This window comes from Aythya fuligula, chromosome 14 (genome assembly GCF_009819795.1).
Source record: "Aythya fuligula isolate bAytFul2 chromosome 14, bAytFul2.pri, whole genome shotgun sequence".
In the NCBI taxonomy this organism is placed as follows: Eukaryota; Metazoa; Chordata; class Aves; order Anseriformes; family Anatidae; genus Aythya; species Aythya fuligula.
The window spans coordinates 19,903,792-19,924,658 of record NC_045572.1 but is presented as its reverse complement, the minus strand read 5'-3'; the positions used below and the strand labels follow the sequence as shown (position 1 = coordinate 19,924,658).

The 20,867-nt window shown below is 51.7% G+C and overlaps 3 long non-coding RNA genes across 6 annotated transcripts; all 3 read right to left on the bottom strand.

The window, feature by feature from the left end:
• Positions 1-2,419: 2,419 nt before the first annotated feature.
• On the bottom strand, positions 2,420-19,610 carry LOC116495002. Of its 3 annotated transcripts, none has more exons than XR_004253911.1 (6): positions 19,569-19,610; positions 3,827-3,887; positions 3,616-3,666; positions 3,408-3,484; positions 2,811-2,864; positions 2,420-2,736 (listed from the first exon to the last, which is right to left on the bottom strand). It is a non-coding gene; the product is annotated as an uncharacterized LOC116495002 (long non-coding RNA). The 3 variants fall into 3 exon arrangements; XR_004253910.1 differs by having other exon boundaries at positions 2,420-2,710; XR_004253912.1 differs by lacking the exon at positions 19,569-19,610 and adding an exon at positions 4,338-4,443 and having other exon boundaries at positions 2,420-2,710.
• LOC116495003 lies at positions 10,371-12,403 on the bottom strand. Of its 2 annotated transcripts, XR_004253913.1 has the most exons (4): positions 11,175-12,403; positions 10,960-11,009; positions 10,810-10,860; positions 10,371-10,570 (listed from the first exon to the last, which is right to left on the bottom strand). It is a non-coding gene; the product is annotated as an uncharacterized LOC116495003 (long non-coding RNA). The 2 variants fall into 2 exon arrangements; XR_004253914.1 differs by lacking the exon at positions 10,810-10,860.
• Positions 16,905-17,780, bottom strand: LOC116495004. The gene is made up of 3 exons (XR_004253915.1): positions 17,710-17,780; positions 17,113-17,178; positions 16,905-17,024 (listed from the first exon to the last, which is right to left on the bottom strand). It is a non-coding gene; the product is annotated as an uncharacterized LOC116495004 (long non-coding RNA).
• Positions 19,611-20,867: the final 1,257 nt, after the last annotated feature.

Genomic DNA, 20,867 nt, shown 5'->3' with positions numbered 1-20,867 from the left:
GCAGCTCTCTGATGGTATACCTGCAACTCAGTTACTATTAGGTCCAACCTGGAACCTGAAGCCAATGACCTGGGAAAGTGCAGGGGGAAAGCACAAAAAAAGCAGAAAGAGGAGGAGCAGCAGCTGTGGTTTTATTAACTTACTTATAAAGCTTAGCTCAACAGCATGCAGAGTGCAGACATGAGAACTGGGGTGTTTCTAGAAGCAACAATCCTCATGCTTTCGCTGCAGCTTTGAATGTTGGAAGGACATTACCACCAAGCAAGTAACTGAAGCTTTTCCTGCTGGAATTAACTCAAACTTTTATTTATGTAGAAAGAAAAACCTAGGAGCAGAATAGATTACACGCCAAAAAAAAAGTCAATTCCATTCCACTCACAGGAAAAATCACTTACTTCAGCAGGCTATCTGAGAACTAAAAGGCTATGCTGATGGGTCAAAACACACTACAGGACACTGGGGCCAGGCCCTCCACTGCACCCACTTAAAACCCATCCCTACACTCACCAAGGTGCAACCCCAACCCAAACACAGACGCAGCATTTCAGCCTCAACACAGTTTTCGGAACTGATAGAAAGGACGCCTCATCCTCAGGGAGGCATGCTCAAGCTACACAGGACAGGGCTTCGGGCAACTCTTTGCCTACCAAAGACGACCGCCATCAGCACCTGCTTTGTTCAGATTCTAAAGACTAACATCACAGCCCACGTTGCCTGGGACACCTGATAAACAGAAGAGAAAGCAGCCATACCCTTTTCAAGCCATCCCTGCACGTGTCGCTCCTCGATGATCTGCAACCTCTTCTCAAATCCTCAACCACTTCTGTGGAGAGCCTGCCATGGCACCTGCAAAGTAAGACCCTTCGCAGTCACCTCGTGCTACTTGGCAGTTCTGCTCCAATCCAGCTCACAAACAGCCCGCCCTTCTCATGCTGCTCTTCAGAGTGCAGCTTGGCCCCACTCAGCCTGTGCGACACACCTGTGAAACAAAAAGAAAAGCATAGGCTGAAGCAGCATCCAAAGACACAGCACAGCTAGGACAGTTACTCTCATCTGCTCCCTAACCTCTGCCCCCTCACCTGCCCTCAACAAAGATGCTTCCATCTGCTCTCTTAAGCCAGCTACAACACACCTCTGAAATATAAACAGGATTTTTACTGTACTTTGTGCAGTTAAGTAACTGCAGTGACAACTGCACCACTAAAGTAACTGCTAGATCTGCTCATCGCTCACCTTTCTAAAAGAAGCTGTGGTCAAGTCCCGTGTTGTACACTGTGTTTCAGCTTTAAGAACTGAAAACAGTCACAAGATAATCATTCAGCTGCCAGCATTAGCACCCAACCCTCAACAACACAAAGGGACCCCGTTTACAAGATTATCATTTCAAAACAGCAGCCCCCATACCTCAGCACACCTCAGAAGTAGATCAAGCCAGTCACCGAGCTGCCTACAGAGCGCTGAACAGTTCCAGAAGGAGCTCTTTCCTGCGACAGGTTCCTCCAAAGGTTTACACTCTACTGGGGACAGGAGAGACATAAAAATAAAACTTTCAAAACCCCATATCTGTAAGCTTTCAAGATTCGACAGACCTCCTCAAGCACACTGTTCAAGCACTATGCAAACAGCTGCTCACAAGCAGATATACTCTCCCCCCCCAACATGTGACAAACAACACTGAGATGACTGTGCCTGCTGCCCTTCAGTACGTGCCCAGAGGCAGACCAGATGTCTTCGCCAAAACACTCCAGACAATGTATTAGTACACCCATGCACTGCCACGTTAGCTGTCATCACTAACTGCCAGGCAGGACAGCTCCAGACCAAACACATACACACACAGGAACGCCACAAACACTACAAACAAAGCACACAACACAAGGCGCAAGAAAAAGTGAGCCCCAGAGGGAAGCCCTATGGCAACAGCAAGTCACAACAGGTGCTTTGCACCAGACCCTAGAGGAGACTCAAATGTCACGACACGCGACTGGAAGCAACTGCCAGAACTGGGATGATGGAGGCCGAAAAAGCCTGCCTTCAAGACATCAGACCAGAAGGATGGGGACTGAAAACCCCATAAGATGACGCTTAGGAAATCAATTCCCAAGCAAGAGCTCCTGATGCGGCCCAGATGACTTCTGCAAGAGTGAGGATGGAAACAGATGCGATCTCAAACCGAGTATGATGCACAAGACCTGAAACAGATCTGCTCTTTAAGCAGCGACTGCAAGACAAGAAGTGCTCGGATCAGAGCCACGATGACAAAACAAGCACTGAGGCCCTTCAGCACCGCTACCAAGTCGCCTGTCTGGTCAGTCCAGTGTAAAAAGCTAGGAGGATATCAAGACCTAAGAAGCACAGAACAGACATTGCAGAAGCAGCACTACAGGACAGACGAACAGAAGGAAACTGTCCTGCCTGGCTCACCCACTCACACTACAAAATAATCCCGCTGCTTCTATTAGCCCGGTGACCCAGCCACAAGCAGCCTGAACGTGACCCAGCCTGAACCACCCTCACCGTGGCACCAAGTCTAGTCAGCCAGCTGGTTCCACGCTGCTCTGACTGCCAGCGCCCATTAGCCACCCCAGATATGCAAATACCAGGTGCCCCCCAACTTAGCTCTCAGGTTGCTGCATGGTAAATTCCCTCCGCTTCAAGAAACGCACAGGCACTGATTGTCATCTTAGGCAATTGCCAGGCTCATCATCAGCTGCAAAAACAGAGTACCAGCATTCACTAGGACGCCAGCCCCATTGCTCACCTTCTCCACAATGCTGACTACTGCTGATGCAACATACAACTATGCTCACCTGTTCCTCTCCAAATCCAAGCTCCAACACTGCAACCAGTATCATCCACACCACCTGGGAAAACAAAGGGATTAAATGATCATTGCGTTCACAACACATCACCCAATGGTGTTTTTTTTTGTTATTGTTGTTTTTTGTGTGTGTGTGTGTGTGTGTGTTTCCTTTATTTATTTTTTTTTTTTTAGTCTGCTTTAGCTCAACAGCATGCAGAGTGCAAACAAGAGAACTAGGGTGTATCTAGAAGCAACAATCCCCACGCTTTTGCTGCAGCTTTGAATATTAAAAGGACAATACAACCCAGCAAGTAACTGGAACTTTCTTAACTGGAATTAGCTCAAACTTTTATTTACATTGAAAGAAAAATCTAGGAGCAGAACACATTATACACCAACAAAATTAATTCCATTTCATCCCCAGAAATAAATCACACTCTCATCCCCTCCTGTACCTCAGCCGCTTGCCTACCAAACGTGGCACACGCTTCCATCTGTTCCCTTTACCCACTTATAGCACCTCTAAAAGACAAACTGGAATTTTACTCTATTGGATGTACGAAAATAACTGCAGTGACAACCGCGCCCCAAAAATAACAGTTACCTCTGCTCATCACGCACCACAGTCACTGCAGAGGCAGCTCGGGTCAAGATGTCCTGCACTGCGCACTGCGTTTCAGCCTGAACCAAAGGAAAAACACAGGCAGAAGATAAACATTCAGCTGACAGCAGTAGCACCCATCCCTCAACAACAAAAGGGACCCCATCTTGAGTTTTAACCTTTCAAAACAGCAGGCCACTTGCCTCTGTACCTGCAAATTAGGTCCAAGCTTGAAAGGAGCGGCCAGCATCACCCACACCACCTGGGAACACAAAAGGACAAAATGACCACTCTTCTTGCAAGCAACCACCTGCCACACTGCTCCTCTATCCCACACAGCCTCACCTCGGACCCTCACAGGGAAACACCTGAGCGTCTTCCCTTCGCTTCGGATAAGGGATGACCAGGCTGAAAACACTCACCTTCCCTCAGAGCTTCGTGACATGAGGATTTCCCTTCCCTGTCCACGACTGCACAAAGCACCTGCAGACACAAGAGAAACGCACACTCTGAGGCACCTCACAGCCACAGCGTACCTGCTGCAATACCTCTCTCTTCCCTGCTCCTGTACTTCAGCTGCTCACCAGCTCTAACTCAGATTCTTCACTCACAGCACCACAGCAAACTGCCCGGGCCACACAACACACACTACACAAGCTACAATGGCTAAGACACACACGCTAGAACGTTCCCACCCAACAATCAGTCGCGTCGCACAGGAAGGCTGCCGCACACTCTGAGAAACCAAACCTACCAGTCCTGAGCAGCTCCCCACCTCCTCCTGCCAACCACGCTCAGCACACACACTATTTGCCCCTCAAAAAATAAAAGCTTAGAATATACACACACAAAAAAAAAAAAAAAACTGAGATCCATAAATGCCAAAAAGACGTGCACGCACAGCAGCCCCTGCAGAGGTAATCACAGACTCACCCTTTGCAGAGGAAAGAGCAGACTCTGATACAACCCTGCTCAGGCTCTTGGTAATGCTGCATCTAAACTGCCAAGCCACATGTAGCATGAAATGAAGCTGGTTTTAGTCCCCTGGAAAATTACACAAGTAGGTTTGTACATCTAGAGATTAAAATATAGCTCAAAAAAAGAAGAGCATCCCACCATCAAAAAAAAAAAAAAAAAAAAAAGAGCTAGCAACCTCTACTAAATATCCCTCTGTTAAGTGAATTCCAAGGACTTAGAAATCCAGAAATCCATAGACTCCAGCCTGCCTAGAGAACCCTGCAACTGACTGAAGGAAAACAAAACACTTACCCCAAAGAGCAGCCCAGGCAGAAGGAGCTCTCTGATGCCATGCCTGGGGCTCATATACCATTTGGCCCCGCCCAATATCCAAACCCTATCACCTGGAAAAGGGGAGGGACAAAGCACAAGGAAGTAGGAGCAGAGCAGGAGGAGCAGTAGCTGTTTTTTTTTGTTTGTTTTGTTTTGTTTGTTTATTTGTGTTTTTTTTTTTTAAATCTGCTTTACCTGAACATCATGCAGAGAACAGACAAGAGACCTGGGGTGTTTCTAGAAGCAACAATCCCCATGCTTTTGCTACAGCTTTTAATATTGAAATAACAACACGACCAGTCAAGTAACTGGAACTTTTTCAAATGGAATTACGTCAAACACGTTCATTATCACTTGCAAAAACAGAGAACCGGCAATCACTAGCATGCCAGAGTGTTGTCGACGGAAGGAAGACAGGGACACTCAATATGAGTGATCAGCAAGCTTCGATTTATTGGATAGCTCAGATGCCTTTTATTCCTTAACATATAATTAGCTCATACATATTACAAAAGTTAAGCTCATGATTGGTCCCCCTACGTCCTTATCTTATCAGCTTCTTCCTCATCCTTTCGACCGAAATAACACAGTCGGTACTTTCCCAAACCGCCAACGGATATTGTGTCCTTGTGTCTGATTGGCTCAGACAAGTTGTGTGCGATGTTTGTCCAACTCGTGAAGATTCAGCTGTTTTATGTCTACGTGACCTATCTCAGTTAACCATCCCTCTACAATTCCCCCGTTTTTATTTTGGACTACTAATACCTTTTCTGTGACTTGTTCAAGCTTCTTAGTTAAGCAACCAAAAACTATTCGCGCAGCTATTTTTATCAATATAACTATAAGCAGAAAGCGAAATCCCTCTTTGATTAGACTCACTAACCAGTTAGACAGACCCCCAAAGATGGACTGCGACCAATTGTCAAGCCAACTAGGTTGTACTGTAATTTTCTTTGTGTGCTCCATCAACCATTTCAACTGGTCATGAATCCATCGACCATGATCTGAAAGATTGAAACAACACATTCCTTCAAAATCTTCACATCCATGTCCTTGCGCTAAAAGCAAAAAATCAATTGCAGCCCTATTTTGTAACACAACATGCCTAAGACTATCCATATCTTGTGCCATTTCAGTAATAATTTCAGTTGTTACATTTGATTGCTTAACAGCCCAACAAGCAAGCTTATTAATGCTAGCCAAAGCATGTGCAGTTCCCACTGCTGGAACTAATGAAGCAAATATTCTCTCAGCAGCGCCCCATAATTCTACACCATCGTCACAGTCAGAACCTAAAGTCTTAAGAGCTCGTTTGGATCTCTGCGACAAGCTCTGGTTCCGGAGACTGTGTAAGTCCGGGGCGAACAATGTGAGTCGCCCTAGATAACATGGACCCCCAAACGCGTTGGCAGGTATTCCTTGCCATGCACGATCCCCGCAAATCAAAAACATGCCAGGTGGCAGAGCCTTTGCAGTGTCATTATTCCACATCGGATTGTTATTAGATTTTGCTTCAGCTCCCAAAGCCCCCAGTCCTTGACTCCATACTTGTGAAATATGATTTTGCTCGACCGATCGCAACTAGTCCTGCTAGTTGCTTACAATCGACTCCCCGTTTTTCTAAAAAGCACTGTAATGAATCTAGGGCTACTTCGTCCTTCATTTTCCTATGATTTTTTTGCCGGCACTAATTTCCTATGATTTCAGCCTGCACTATGGCAACCTGCACTATGGCAATAAGCACGCTCTCACTAACACAGTACATAGCACGCTCGCACACACACAGCACAATTGCACACCCAGAGGCCTCTGGCACATCTCAATCTCAATCATACCACAACCTCAATCATACCACAAGAATATAATTTAGAATGATAAGCAAACAATACGTGCGGCCAATATAATTTAGAATCATAACCAAACAAACAAGTATTGTCTCTCATTGTGTTCCTCGTGAAGTGACTTGCAACACTTGGTTTTAAAACCTTACCCTTACACAAATACTTTCAACACAAAATACCTGGACATTTAAGAATAACACATACAATTATTAACACTCCAGTTAGTATCCCTCCAGCAGCTGAAAACATACTGTTTGTCTGCAGCTTCAGGAGATCTTTGCTCCTGTGGTGAGCAGCTGAGAGTGGAGTCCCCTCCGAGCAAAAACGCTCAGGGTGCACCTAGGGGCGTCCACGCCGCAGCCGATCCCCGCAGCCGAGCAGTGTCTCCTCAAGTCTGCCGGTGGTCATTTGGCAGTGTAATCTGCATCTCTGCACTCCTGCCCCGCAATAGAGCTAAGTCGTCATTACTAATCCATAGAATGTGGCAACCCCACGGAATCTTATCCAGAAACATAGTTATAACACCGATCTGGGGACGAATAGTCTTTTTTGCATTGCAAGATAAACCTCTTATAAAATGAATGCCAGAGAGAAGCAGCACAGCCGCCGCTGCTTCCATGGTTACGTCAGACAGTCTGCAGGGTCCTGATGTCCACCCCTCTGCTCTGTGCCGACTCGCGACACGGTGAGGGTCGGCTGCCGTTGTCCACTGATGCCTCTGGTCTACTGTAGCAACTCGATCTCAGATGTCCCACATCGCACCGCGATTACTTCAATTTCCCGCGTCCCTCCGCAATTCCTTTTTCTGCGTCCCTCCGCAATTCCTTTTTACAGTCTATACCCTGCGTGCTCCGCTTTTCTGAAAAGTACTTGAGCAGATCATACGTCGCTTGTCTCTCCATACCATTGTTTACGTCAGCGCTGTTGCAGCCTTTGCAAGACCTCGGCGACGTGTGGCCGGCAGGACCCTCTATAGGTGCTCCCGGGTGCAAGGATTCAGCATTTTCGTCCCTTCCACCTCCTGAGCTGCATAGCAGGACCGGTTTCCTTCCCTTATTACATCGATCCGTGGCTCGCAGGTTCACCGCCAGTGGGGTCCCTGTTCAGGCGCCATTTGTTGTCGACGGAAGGAAGACAGGGACACTCAATATGAGTGATATGATCAGCAAGCTTCGATTTATTGGATAGCTCAGACGCCTTTTATTCCTTAACATATAATTAGCTCATACATATTACAAAAGTTAAGCTCATGATTGGTCCCCCTACGTCCTTATCTTATCAGCTTCTTCCTCATCCTTTCGACCGAAATAACACAGTCGGTACTTTCCCAAACCGCCAACGGATATTGTGTCCTTGTGTCTGATTGGCTCAGACAAGTTGTGTGCGATGTTTGTCCAACTCGTAAAGATTCAGCTATTTTACGTCTACGTGACCTATCTCAGTTAACCATCCCTCTACAAAGGAGGTAATACCCACCTCCTGCACAACGCTGACTACTACTGATGCAACATACAGTTGTGCAATACCTCTCTGTTCCCAACTCCTTTATCTCACCTGCTCAGTAGCTCCAACTGAGAAAATGGGCCCGGGCGGCGCCGCGCCGAAATGGGCCCGGGCGGCGCCGCGCCGAAATGGGCCCGGGCGGCGCCGCGCCGAAATGGGCCCGGGCGGCGCCGCGCCGAAATGGGCCCGGGCGGCGCCGCGCCGAAATGGGCCCGGGCGGCGCCGCGCCGAAATGGGCCCGGGCGGCGCCGCGCCGAAATGGGCCCGGGCGGCGCCGCGCCGAAATGGGCCCGGGCGGCGCCGCGCCGAAATGGGCCCGGGCGGCGCCGCGCCGAAATGGGCCCGGGCGGCGCCGCGCCGAAATGGGCCCGGGCGGCGCCGCGCCGAAATGGGCCCGGGCGGCGCCGCGCCGAAATGGGCCCGGGCGGCGCCGCGCCGAAATGGGCCCGGGCGGCGCCGCGCCGAAATGGGCCCGGGCGGCGCCGCGCCGAAATGGGCCCGGGCGGCGCCGCGCCGAAATGGGCCCGGGCGGCGCCGCGCCGAAATGGGCCCGGGCGGCGCCGCGCCGAAATGGGCCCGGGCGGCGCCGCGCCGAAATGGGCCCGGGCGGCGCCGCGCCGAAATGGGCCCGGGCGGCGCCGCGCCGAAATGGGCCCGGGCGGCGCCGCGCCGAAATGGGCCCGGGCGGCGCCGCGCCGAAATGGGCCCGGGCGGCGCCGCGCCGAAATGGGCCCGGGCGGCGCCGCGCCGAAATGGGCCCGGGCGGCGCCGCGCCGAAATGGGCCCGGGCGGCGCCGCGCCGAAATGGGCCCGGGCGGCGCCGCGCCGAAATGGGCCCGGGCGGCGCCGCGCCGAAATGGGCCCGGGCGGCGCCGCGCCGAAATGGGCCCGGGCGGCGCCGCGCCGAAATGGGCCCGGGCGGCGCCGCGCCGAAATGGGCCCGGGCGGCGCCGCGCCGAAATGGGCCCCAACAGACTTATTCTTTAGACATGAAGAAGGTGAGCCTGCTCACCCTCTAGGCACTACTGCACTCATGCGGTCAAGAAACTGTACCCCACGGTTTCCGAAAAACAACGTACCTGGCAACCCCTCATAAAAGGACTTCTAATATGTGAATTCCAAGCACTTAAAGCTTAGAAGGCTGCAAGATACAAAGACTTAACAGACAGCAAACACACAGGCAAAAGCTCCAGAAATGTAACAAACCGCCCCTAAACCTGAAACAGAATACCCCTTACATGCCCACTGCTGCCATTTTCAGATACACGCTCACACAGGAAGCCTCCATGATACATTTCTCCTAAACCCTGCTCCATCACTTTGCCACCAAGGTTGTGACTTCGATAAGATTTGACATATAGGCAAAGACTCTCAAAAAGCCCTGTAATTCTGCAAAAATCATAAGGGACCCAGAACCACAAAGCAAACACACAAAATAACATCGCCATACTATCCGTAACACTGCGGTAACAATTACTCACCTGAGGAAGAGCTGCATGCAATACAGGCACCTACTACTAGATTGCTTTATTATGACAGATCCTACCAGTTGCCACCTCGAAAAGATAGGAGTACCAGTTTCTACTTGAAAATGCATCAGTCCATAGACTCTGACCCACCTAAAGAACCCTGCAACTGACTGAAGGAAAAACAAATCACTTACCTCAAAGAGCAGCCCAAGTAGAAAGAACTCTCTGATGACATACCTGCAACTCAGTTACTATTAGGTCCAACCTGGAACCTGAAGCCAATCACCTGGGAAAGTGCAGGGGGAAAGCACAAAAAAAGCAGAAAGAGGAGGAGCAGCAGCTGTGGTTTTATTAACTTACTTATAAGGCTTAGCTCAACAGCATGCAGAGGGCACACAGGAGAACTGGGGTGTTTCTAGAAGAAACAATCCCCATGCTTTCGCTGCAGCTTTGAATGTTAGAAGGACATTACCACCAAGCAAGTAACTGGAGCTTTTCCTGCTGGAATTACCTCAAACTTTTATTTATGTAGAAAGAAAAATCTAGGAGCAGAATAGATTACATGCCAAAAAAAAAGTCAATTCCATTCCACTCACAGGAAAAATAACTTACTTCAGCAGGCTATCTGGGAACTAAAAGGCTATGCTGATGGGTCAAAACACACTACAGGACACTGGGGCCGGGCCCTCCGCTGCACCCACTTAAAATCCATCCCTACACTCACCAAGGTGCAACCCCAACCCAAACACAGACGCAGCATTTCAGCTTCAACACAGTTTTCAGAACTGATAGAAAGGACGCCTCATCCTCAGGGAGGAATGCTCAAGCTACACAGGACGGGGCTTCGGGCACCTCTTTGCCTACCAAAGAAGACAGCCATCAGCACCTGCTTTGTTCCGATTCTAAAGACTAACATCACAGCCCACATTGCCTGGGACACCTGATAAACAGAAGAGAAAGCAGCCATACCCTTTTCAAGCCATCCCTGCACGTGTCGCTCCTCGATGATCTGCAACCTCTTCTCAAATCCTCAACCGCTTCTGTGGAGAGCCTGCCATGGCACCTGCAAAGCAAGATGGATACCCTTCGCAGTCACCTCGTGCTACTTGGCAGTTCTGCTCCAATCCAGCTCACAAACAGCCCGCCCTTCTCATGCTGCTCTTCAGAGTGCAGCTTGGCCCCACTCAGCCTGTGTGAGACACCTGTGAAACAAAAAGAAAAGCATAGGCTGAAGCAGCATCCAAAGACACAGCACAGCTAGGACAGTTACTCTCATCTGCTCCCTTACCTCTGCTCCCTCACCTGCCCTCGAGGCAGGTGCTTCCATCTGCTCTTAGGCCAGCTACAACACCCCTGAAATATAAACAGGATTTTTACTGTATTTTGTGCAGTTAAGTAACTGCAGTGACAACTGCACCCCTAAAGTACCTGCTACATCTGTTCATCGCTCACCTTGCCGAAAGCAGCTATGCTCAAGTCCCGCATTGTACACTGTGTTGCAGCTTTAACATATGAAAACAGTCACAAGATAATCATTCAGCGGCCAGCATTAGAACCCATCCCTCAACAACACAAGGAACCCCCTTTACAATATTATCATTTCTAAACAGCAGCCCCCTTGCCTCAGCACCTCAGAAGTAGATCAAGCCAGTCACCGAGTTGCCTACCAAGTGCTGGACAGTTCCAGAAGGAGCTCTTTCCTATGACAGGTTCCTCCTAAGTTTTACACTGCACTGGGGGACAGGAAAGAAATAAAAATAAAAATTTCAAAACCCCATATCTGCAAGCTTTCACTATTCGACAGACCTTTTCAAGCACACAATTCAAGCACTATGCAAGCAGCTGCTCGCAAGCAGCTCAACTCTCCTCCCCCCCCCACATCTGCCAAACACCACAGAGATGACTGTGCCAGCTGCCCTTCAGTACGTGCCCAGAGGCAGACCAGATGTCTTTGCCAAAACACTCCAGACAACGTATTAGTACACCCATGCACTACCACGTTAGCTGTCATCACTAACTGCCAGGCAGGACAGCTCCAGACCAAACACATACACACACAGCCACGCCACAAACACTACAAACAAAACACACAACACAAGGTGCAAGAAAAAGTGACCCCCAGAGGGAAGCCCTACGGCAACAGCAAGTCAGAATAGGTGCTCTGCACCAGACCCCAGGAGAGACTCAAATGTCATGACACACGACTGGAAGCAACTGCCAGAACTGGGATGATGGAGGCCTAAAAAGCCTGCCTTCAGGACAACAGACCAGAAGGATGGGGAGCGAAAACCCCATAAGACAATGCTTAGGAAATCAATTCCCAAGCAAGAGCTCCTGATGCGGCCCAGATGACTTCTGCAAGAGTGAGGATGGAAACAGATGCGATCTCAAACAGAATATGATGCACGAGACCTGAAACAGACCTGCTCTTTAAGCAGCGACTGCAAGACAAGAAGTGCTCAGATCAGAGCTATAATGACAAAACAAGCATTGAGGCCCTTCAGCACCGCTACCAAGTCGCCTGTCTAGTCAGTCCAGTGCAAAAAGCTAGGAGGATATCAAGACCCGAGAAGCACAGAACAGACATTGCAGAAGCAACACAAGACAGACGAACTGAAGAAAACTGTCCTGCCTGGCGCACGCACTCACGCTACAAAATAATCCCGCCTCTTCTATTAGGCTGGTGACCCAGCCACAAGCAGCCTGAACGTGACCCAGCCTGAACCACCCTCACCGTGGCACCAAGTCTAGTCAGCCAGCTGGTTCCACGCTGCTCTGACTGCCAGCGCCCATTAGCCACCCCAGATATGCAAATACCAGGTGCCCCCCAACTTAGCTCTCAGGTTGCTGCATGGTAAATTCCCTCCGCTTCAAGAAACGCACAGGCACTGATTGTCATCTTAGGCAACTGCCAGGCTCATCATCAGCTGCAAAAACAGAGTAACAGCATTCACTAACACGCCAGCCATGATGCCCCACCTGCTCCACAATGCTGACTACTACTGATGCAACATACAATTGTGCTCACCTCTTCCTCTCCAAATCCAAGCTCCAACAGTGCAGCCAGTGTCATCCACACCACCTGGGAAAACAAAGGGATTAAATGATTGTCGCATTCACAACAAATCACCCAATGGTGGTTTTTTGTTGTTGTTTTTTGTGTGTGGTTTTGTTTGTTTTTGTTTTTGATATCTGCTTTAGCTCAAAAGCATGCAGAGTGCAAACAAGAGAACTGGGGTGTTTCTAGAAGCAACCATCCCCATGCTTCTGCTGCAGCTTTGAATATTAAAAGGACAATACAGCCCAGCAAATAACTGGAACTTTCTTAACTGGAAATAGCTCAAACTTTTTTTTTTTTGTACGTAGAAAGAAAAATCCAGGTGCAGAACAGATTATACACCAAAACAATCAAACACCTGCCACACTGCTCCTCTATCCCAAACAGCTTCACCTCGGACCCTCACAGGGAAACACCTGAGCGTCTTCCCTTCGCTTCGGATAAGGGATGACCAGGCTGAAAACACAAACCTTCCCTCAGTGCTTCGTGACATGAGGATTTCCCTTCCCTGTCCATGACTGCACAAAGCACTTGCAAAGACAGGAGAAAAGCACACTCTGAGGCACCTCACAGCCACAGCGTACCTGCTTGTGGTGGTTTTACCGTGCTGGGCAGCTAAACCCCACAACCGCTCTCTCACTCCCCCTCTTTTAGATGAGGAGGGGGAGAAGTAAAGCAAAGAACAACTCACGGGTTGAGATAAGGATAATTTAATTAAAGGGAAATAATAATAATAATTAAAGATTATTATGAACTAAACAATTTAACTAAAGGAAAATAAAAAGGGAAAAGTGAAAAGGGAGGGGGAAAGGGAAAAAATAAAAAGAAGGGAGGAAAACAAACAAATAAAATAAATGAAGGCTATATGAAAGTGCAGAGGAAAGAAATTACTCTCTACTTCCCACAAATGAGTGATGATTGACCACGTCCTTGAAGCAGGGCCTCAATGCACGTAGCCGGGGTTCGAGAGGAGGACCGATGTTTTCCCAACGAGAGCCCACCCCTCCCCTCCTCTTCCTGTCTCCACTTTTATTGCTGAGTATGACATTACATGGTATGGAATATCCCTTTGATTGGTTTAGGTCAGCAGCCCTAGTGATGTTTCTCTCCTCACTTTTTGCCCACCCCCTAGGAGGGTTAGAGAAAGGCCCAATGCTGTGCCACTGCAGCTCAGCAGTAGACACAACACTGGTGTAATACCACTGCTGTTCCAGCTATAAGCGCAGAGTATGGCACTGTAAGGGCTGCTGCCAGGAAAGTTAACATTCCAGCCAGACCCAGTACACTGCTGCAATACCTCTCTCTTCCCAGCTCCTTTACTTCAGTTGCTCAACAGCTCTAACTGAGACTCTTTGCTCACAGCACCACAGCAAACTCTGCCCAGGCCACACAACACACACTACACAAGCTACATTGCTTAACACACACAAGCTAGAATGTTCCCGCCCAACAATCAGTCACATCGCACAGGAAGGCTGCCGCACACTCCGAGAAACCAAACCTACCAGTCCTGAGCAGCTCCCCACCTCCTCCTGCCAACCACGCTCAGCACACACACTATTTGCCCCTCAGAAAAACAAGAAGTTAGAACATACACACACAGAAAAAACAACTGAGTTCCACAAATGCCAAAAAGACACGCACACAGAGCAGCCCCGGCAGGGGTAATCACAGACTTACCCTGTGCAGAGGAAAGAGCAGACTGATACAACCCTGCTCAGTCTCTTGGTAATGCTGCATCTACGCTGCCAAGCCATATGTAGCATGTAATCAAGCTGGCGTAACTCTCCAGGGAACTAAAACAAGTGGTTTTATACCTCTAGAGATTAAATAATATCTCAAAAACAGGAGCATATGCCACCATCCCAAAAAAAAGTGAGCCAGCAGCCTCTACTAAATATCCCTCTATTTCAAGCACTTAGAGATCTAGAATTCCAACCACTTAGAAATCCAGAAATTCATAGACACCAGCCTGCCTAAAGAACCCTGCAACTGACTGAAGGAAAAACAAAGCACTGACCCCAAAGAGCAGCCCAGGCAGAAGGAGCACTCTGATGCCATGCCTAGGGCTCATATACCTTTTGGCCCCGCCCAGCACCCAAACCAAATCACCTGGGAAAGGGGAGGGGCAAAGCACAACAAAGTAGGAAGAGAGCAAGAAAAGCAGCTGGGTTTTTTTTCTTTCTTTTTTAAAATCAACTTTATCTCAAAAGCAGAGAGCAGACAACATATCTCTGGTGAATCTAGAAGCAAAAATCCCCTTTGCTTTTTCTGCAGGTTTTAATAATGGATTTACAATATCATCAAGCTAATACCTCTCTGTTCCCAACTCCTTTATCTCACCTGCTCAGTAGCTCCAACTGAGAAAATGGGCCCGGGCGGCGCCGCGCCGAAATGGGCCCGGGCGGCGCCGCGCCGAAATGGGCCCGGGCGGCGCCGCGCCGAAATGGGCCCGGGCGGCGCCGCGCCGAAATGGGCCCGGGCGGCGCCGCGCCGAAATGGGCCCGGGCGGCGCCGCGCCGAAATGGGCCCGGGCGGCGCCGCGCCGAAATGGGCCCGGGCGGCGCCGCGCCGAAATGGGCCCGGGCGGCGCCGCGCCGAAATGGGCCCGGGCGGCGCCGCGCCGAAATGGGCCCGGGCGGCGCCGCGCCGAAATGGGCCCGGGCGGCGCCGCGCCGAAATGGGCCCGGGCGGCGCCGCGCCGAAATGGGCCCGGGCGGCGCCGCGCCGAAATGGGCCCGGGCGGCGCCGCGCCGAAATGGGCCCGGGCGGCGCCGCGCCGAAATGGGCCCGGGCGGCGCCGCGCCGAAATGGGCCCGGGCGGCGCCGCGCCGAAATGGGCCCGGGCGGCGCCGCGCCGAAATGGGCCCGGGCGGCGCCGCGCCGAAATGGGCCCGGGCGGCGCCGCGCCGAAATGGGCCCGGGCGGCGCCGCGCCGAAATGGGCCCGGGCGGCGCCGCGCCGAAATGGGCCCGGGCGGCGCCGCGCCGAAATGGGCCCGGGCGGCGCCGCGCCGAAATGGGCCCGGGCGGCGCCGCGCCGAAATGGGCCCGGGCGGCGCCGCGCCGAAATGGGCCCGGGCGGCGCCGCGCCGAAATGGGCCCGGGCGGCGCCGCGCCGAAATGGGCCCGGGCGGCGCCGCGCCGAAATGGGCCCGGGCGGCGCCGCGCCGAAATGGGCCCGGGCGGCGCCGCGCCGAAATGGGCCCGGGCGGCGCCGCGCCGAAATGGGCCCGGGCGGCGCCGCGCCGAAATGGGCCCGGGCGGCGCCGCGCCGAAATGGGCCCGGGCGGCGCCGCGCCGAAATGGGCCCGGGCGGCGCCGCGCCGAAATGGGCCCGGGCGGCGCCGCGCCGAAATGGGCCCGGGCGGCGCCGCGCCGAAATGGGCCCGGGCGGCGCCGCGCCGAAATGGGCCCGGGCGGCGCCGCGCCGAAATGGGCCCGGGCGGCGCCGCGCCGAAATGGGCCCGGGCGGCGCCGCGCCGAAATGGGCCCGGGCGGCGCCGCGCCGAAATGGGCCCGGGCGGCGCCGCGCCGAAATGGGCCCGGGCGGCGCCGCGCCGAAATGGGCCCGGGCGGCGCCGCGCCGAAATGGGCCCGGGCGGCGCCGCGCCGAAATGGGCCCGGGCGGCGCCGCGCCGAAATGGGCCCGGGCGGCGCCGCGCCGAAATGGGCCCGGGCGGCGCCGCGCCGAAATGGGCCCGGGCGGCGCCGCGCCGAAATGGGCCCGGGCGGCGCCGCGCCGAAATGGGCCCGGGCGGCGCCGCGCCGAAATGGGCCCGGGCGGCGCCGCGCCGAAATGGGCCCGGGCGGCGCCGCGCCGAAATGGGCCCGGGCGGCGCCGCGCCGAAATGGGCCCGGGCGGCGCCGCGCCGAAATGGGCCCGGGCGGCGCCGCGCCGAAATGGGCCCGGGCGGCGCCGCGCCGAAATGGGCCCGGGCGGCGCCGCGCCGAAATGGGCCCGGGCGGCGCCGCGCCGAAATGGGCCCGGGCGGCGCCGCGCCGAAATGGGCCCGGGCGGCGCCGCGCCGAAATGGGCCCGGGCGGCGCCGCGCCGAAATGGGCCCGGGCGGCGCCGCGCCGAAATGGGCCCGGGCGGCGCCGCGCCGAAATGGGCCCGGGCGGCGCCGCGCCGAAATGGGCCCGGGCGGCGCCGCGCCGAAATGGGCCCGGGCGGCGCCGCGCCGAAATGGGCCCGGGCGGCGCCGCGCCGAAATGGGCCCGGGCGGCGCCGCGCCGAAATGGGCCCGGGCGGCGCCACCCTCACAGTGGCACCAAGTCTAGTCAGCCGGCTGGCTTCATGCTGCTCTGACTGCCAGCGCCCATTAGCCACCCCAGATATGCAAATACCAGGTGCCCCCCAACTTAGCTCTCAGGTTGCTGAATGGTAAAGTCCCTCCGCTTCAAGAAATGCACAGGCACTGATTGTCATCTTAGTCAATTGCCAGACTCATCATTAGCTGCAAAAACAGAGTAACAGCATTCACTAGGACACCGGCCCCATTGCTCACCTGCTCCTCAATGCTGACCACTACTGATGCAACATACGATTGTGCTCACGTGTTCCTCTCTGAGTCCAAGCTCTAACAGTGCAGCCAGTATCATCCACACCACCTGGGAAAACAAAGGGATTAAATGATCATTGCGTTCACAACAAGTAAGCCAATGCTGTGGGTTTTTTTTTGTTGTTGTTGTTTTTTGTGTGTGTTTCCTGTATTTTTTTTTTTAAATCTGCTATAGCTCAACAGCATGCAGAGTGCAAACAAGAGAACTGGGGTGTATCTAGAAGCAACAATCCCCATGCTTTTGCTGCAGCTTTTAATATTAAAAGGACAATACGACCCAGCAAATAACTGGAACTTGCTTAACTGAAATTAGCTCAAACTTTTATTTACATTGAAAGAAAAATCTAGGAGCAGAACAGATTATACACCAACAAAATTAATTCCATTCCATCCCCCAAAAAAAAATCACATACTCTCATCCCCTCCTGTACCTCAGCCGCTTGCCTGCCCCACGTGGCAGAGGCTTCCATCTGTTCTCTTTACCCACTTATAGCACCTTTAGAAAGCAAACTGGAATTTTACTCTATTGGATGTAGGAAAATAACTGCAGTGACAACCGCACCCCAAAAATAACAGCTACCTCTGCTCATCATGCACCAGAGTTACTCCAGAGGCAGCTCGGGTCAGTACGTCCTGCACTGCACACTGCTTTTCAGCCTCAACAAAGGAAAAACACAGGCAGAGGATAAACATTCAGCTGCCAGCAGTAGCACCCATCCCTCAACAACAAAAGGGACCCCATCTTGAGTTTCATCCTTTCAAAACAGCAGGCCACTTGCCTCTGTACCTGCAAATTAGGTCCAAGCTTGAAAGGAGCGGCCAGCATCACCCACACCACCTGGGAACACAAAAGGACAAAATGACCACTCTTCTTGCGAGCACACACCTGCCACACTGCTCCTCTATCCCAAACAGCTTCACCTCAGACCCTCACAGGGAAACACCTGAGCGCCTTCCCTTCGCTTCGGATAAGGGATGACCAGGCTGAAAACACTCACCTTCCCTCAGAGCTTCGTGACATGAGGATTTCCCTTCCCTGTCCACTACTGCACAAAGCACCTGTAGAGACAAGAGAAACACACACACTGAGGCACCTCACAGCCACAGCGTACCTGCTGCAATACCTCTCTCTTCCCAGCTCCGGTACTTCAGCTGCTCAACAGCTCTAACTCAGATTCTTCGCTCACAGCGCCACAGCAAACTCTGCCCGGGCCACACAACACACACTACACAAGCTACAATGGCTAAGACACACAAACTGGAACATTCCTGCCCAACAATCAGTCGCATCGCACAGGAAGGCTGCCGCACACTCTGAGAAACCAAACCTACCAGTCCTGAGCAGCTCCCCACCTCCTCCTGCCAACCACGCTCAGCACACACACTATTTGCCCCTCAAAAAAAACAAAAACTTAGAACATACACAAACACAAAAAAACAACTGAGATCCATATATACCAAGAAGACGTGCACGCACAGCAGCCCCGGCAGGGGTAATCACAGACTTACCCTGTGCAGAGGAAAGAGCAGACTGATACAACCCTGCTCAGGCTCTTGGTAATGCTGCATCTACACTGCCAAGCCACATGTAGCATGAAATGAAGCTGGTTTTAGTCCTCTGGAAAATTACACAAGTAGGTTTATACATCTAGAGATTAAAATATAGCTCAAGAACAGAAGAGTATCCCACCATCCAAAAAAAAAAAAAAAAAAGTGAGCCAGCAACCTCTACTAAATATCCCTCTACTAAGTGAATTCCAAGCACTTAGAAATCCAGAAATGCATAGACCCCAGCCTGCCTAAAGAACCCTGCAACTGACTGAAGGAAAAAAAAACACTTACCCCAAAGAGCAGCCCAGGCAGAAGGAGCACTCTGATGTCATGCCTGGGGCTCATATAGCATTTGGCCCCGCCCAATATCCAAACCCTATCACCTGGAAAAGGGGAGGGACAAAGCACAAGGAAGTAGGAGCAGAGCAGGAGCAGCAGTCGCTTTTTTTTTGTTGTTGTTGTTTCTTTGTTTTTTTTTTTTAAATCTGCTTTACCTGAACAACATGCAGAGAGCAGACAAGAGACCTGGGGTGTTTCTAGAAGCAACAATCCCCATGCTTTTGCTGCAGCTTTTAATATTGAAAGGACAATACGACCCAGCAAGTAACTGGAACTTTCTTAAATGGAATTAGCTCAAACTGTTATTTACATTGAAAGAAAAATCTAGGAGCAGAACAGATTATACACCAACAAAATTAATTCCATTCCAACCCCAGAAAAAAAATCACATACTCTCATCCCCTCCTGTACCTCAGCTGCTTGCCTACACTAATTGACCCTCAAAAAAAAAAAGGAACATGCATACACACAAAGAAAATAACTGAGCTCCACAAAATCCAAAGAGACATGCACACACACAAGCCTCGGCAGGGGTAATCACAGACTTACCCTTTGCAGATGAAAGAGGTGACTCTGATACAACCCTGCTTAGGCTCTTGATAATGCTGCATCTACACTGCCAAGCTACACGTAGCATGAAATGAAGCTGTTTTTAGTCCTCTGGTGAGTTACACAAGTGGGTTTATACATCTAGAGATTAAAATATAGCTCAAAAACAGAAGAGTATCCCACCAACACAAAAAAACAGTGAGCCAGCAGCCCCTACTAAACATCCCTCTACTAAGTGAATTCCAAGCACTTAAAATCCAGAAATCCATAGACTCCAGCCTGCCTAAACAACCCTGCAACTGACTGAAGAAAAAACAAAGGACTTACCCCAAAGAGCAGCCCAGGCAGAATGAGCTCTCTGATGGCATGCCTGGGGCTCATATAGCATTTAGCCCCGCCCAGCACCCAAACCCAATCACCTGGGAAAGGGGAGGGGCAAAGCACAAGAAAGTAGGAAGAGATCAAAAGAGGCAGCTGTGTTTTGTCCCGAGAACTACATTTCCCGGTATGCTCCGGGCACCCAACATGGCCTCCCGGAAGTTCGGAGTCCAAGAACTACATTTCCCGGTATGCTCCGGGCACCCAACATGGCCTCCCGGAAGTTCGGAGTCCCAGAACTACAATTCCCGGTATGCTTCAGGCACCCAACATGGCCTCCCGGAAGTTCAGAGTCCGAGAACTACATCTCCCGGTATGCTCTGGGCACCCAACATGGCCTCCCGGAAGTTAGGAGTCCCAGAACTTCATTTCCCAGCATGCTCTGGGTACCCAACATGGCCTCCAGGAAGTTCAGAGTCCCAGAACTACGTCTCCCGGCATGCTCTGGGCAGTCAACATGGCCTACCGGAAGCCTGTTGCCGGAAAACTACACCTACCAGAATTCCCTGGACAGCCAACACGGCCAATCAGAGGCCGAGTTTTCGAGAACTACATTTAGCAGCACTCACTGTAACCCTAGCCCTTACCGCCCTTACACAAAAAAGCCTCAAGCCCTAACCCTAAAAATCCTGGAAACCCCTACAGACCTAACCCAAACTATTTACCACACTAAACCCCTGAAGATCTATGCCTAAAACCTTTAACCCAATAAATTAAGATGCTCAAATCCCAAACCCAAAAAATAGGAGGCTCAAATCCCAAGCCCTCTTCCAAAAAAGAAAAAGAAAAATCAAGGAAAAAAAATCAAGCAAAACAAAAACAGCAAAAGGGGTAGATCTGGTGGCATCTGCCCTGTAACCCTGCAAAAATCACGAGGGACCTAGAACAACAAAGCAAACACACAAAATAACATTGACATCC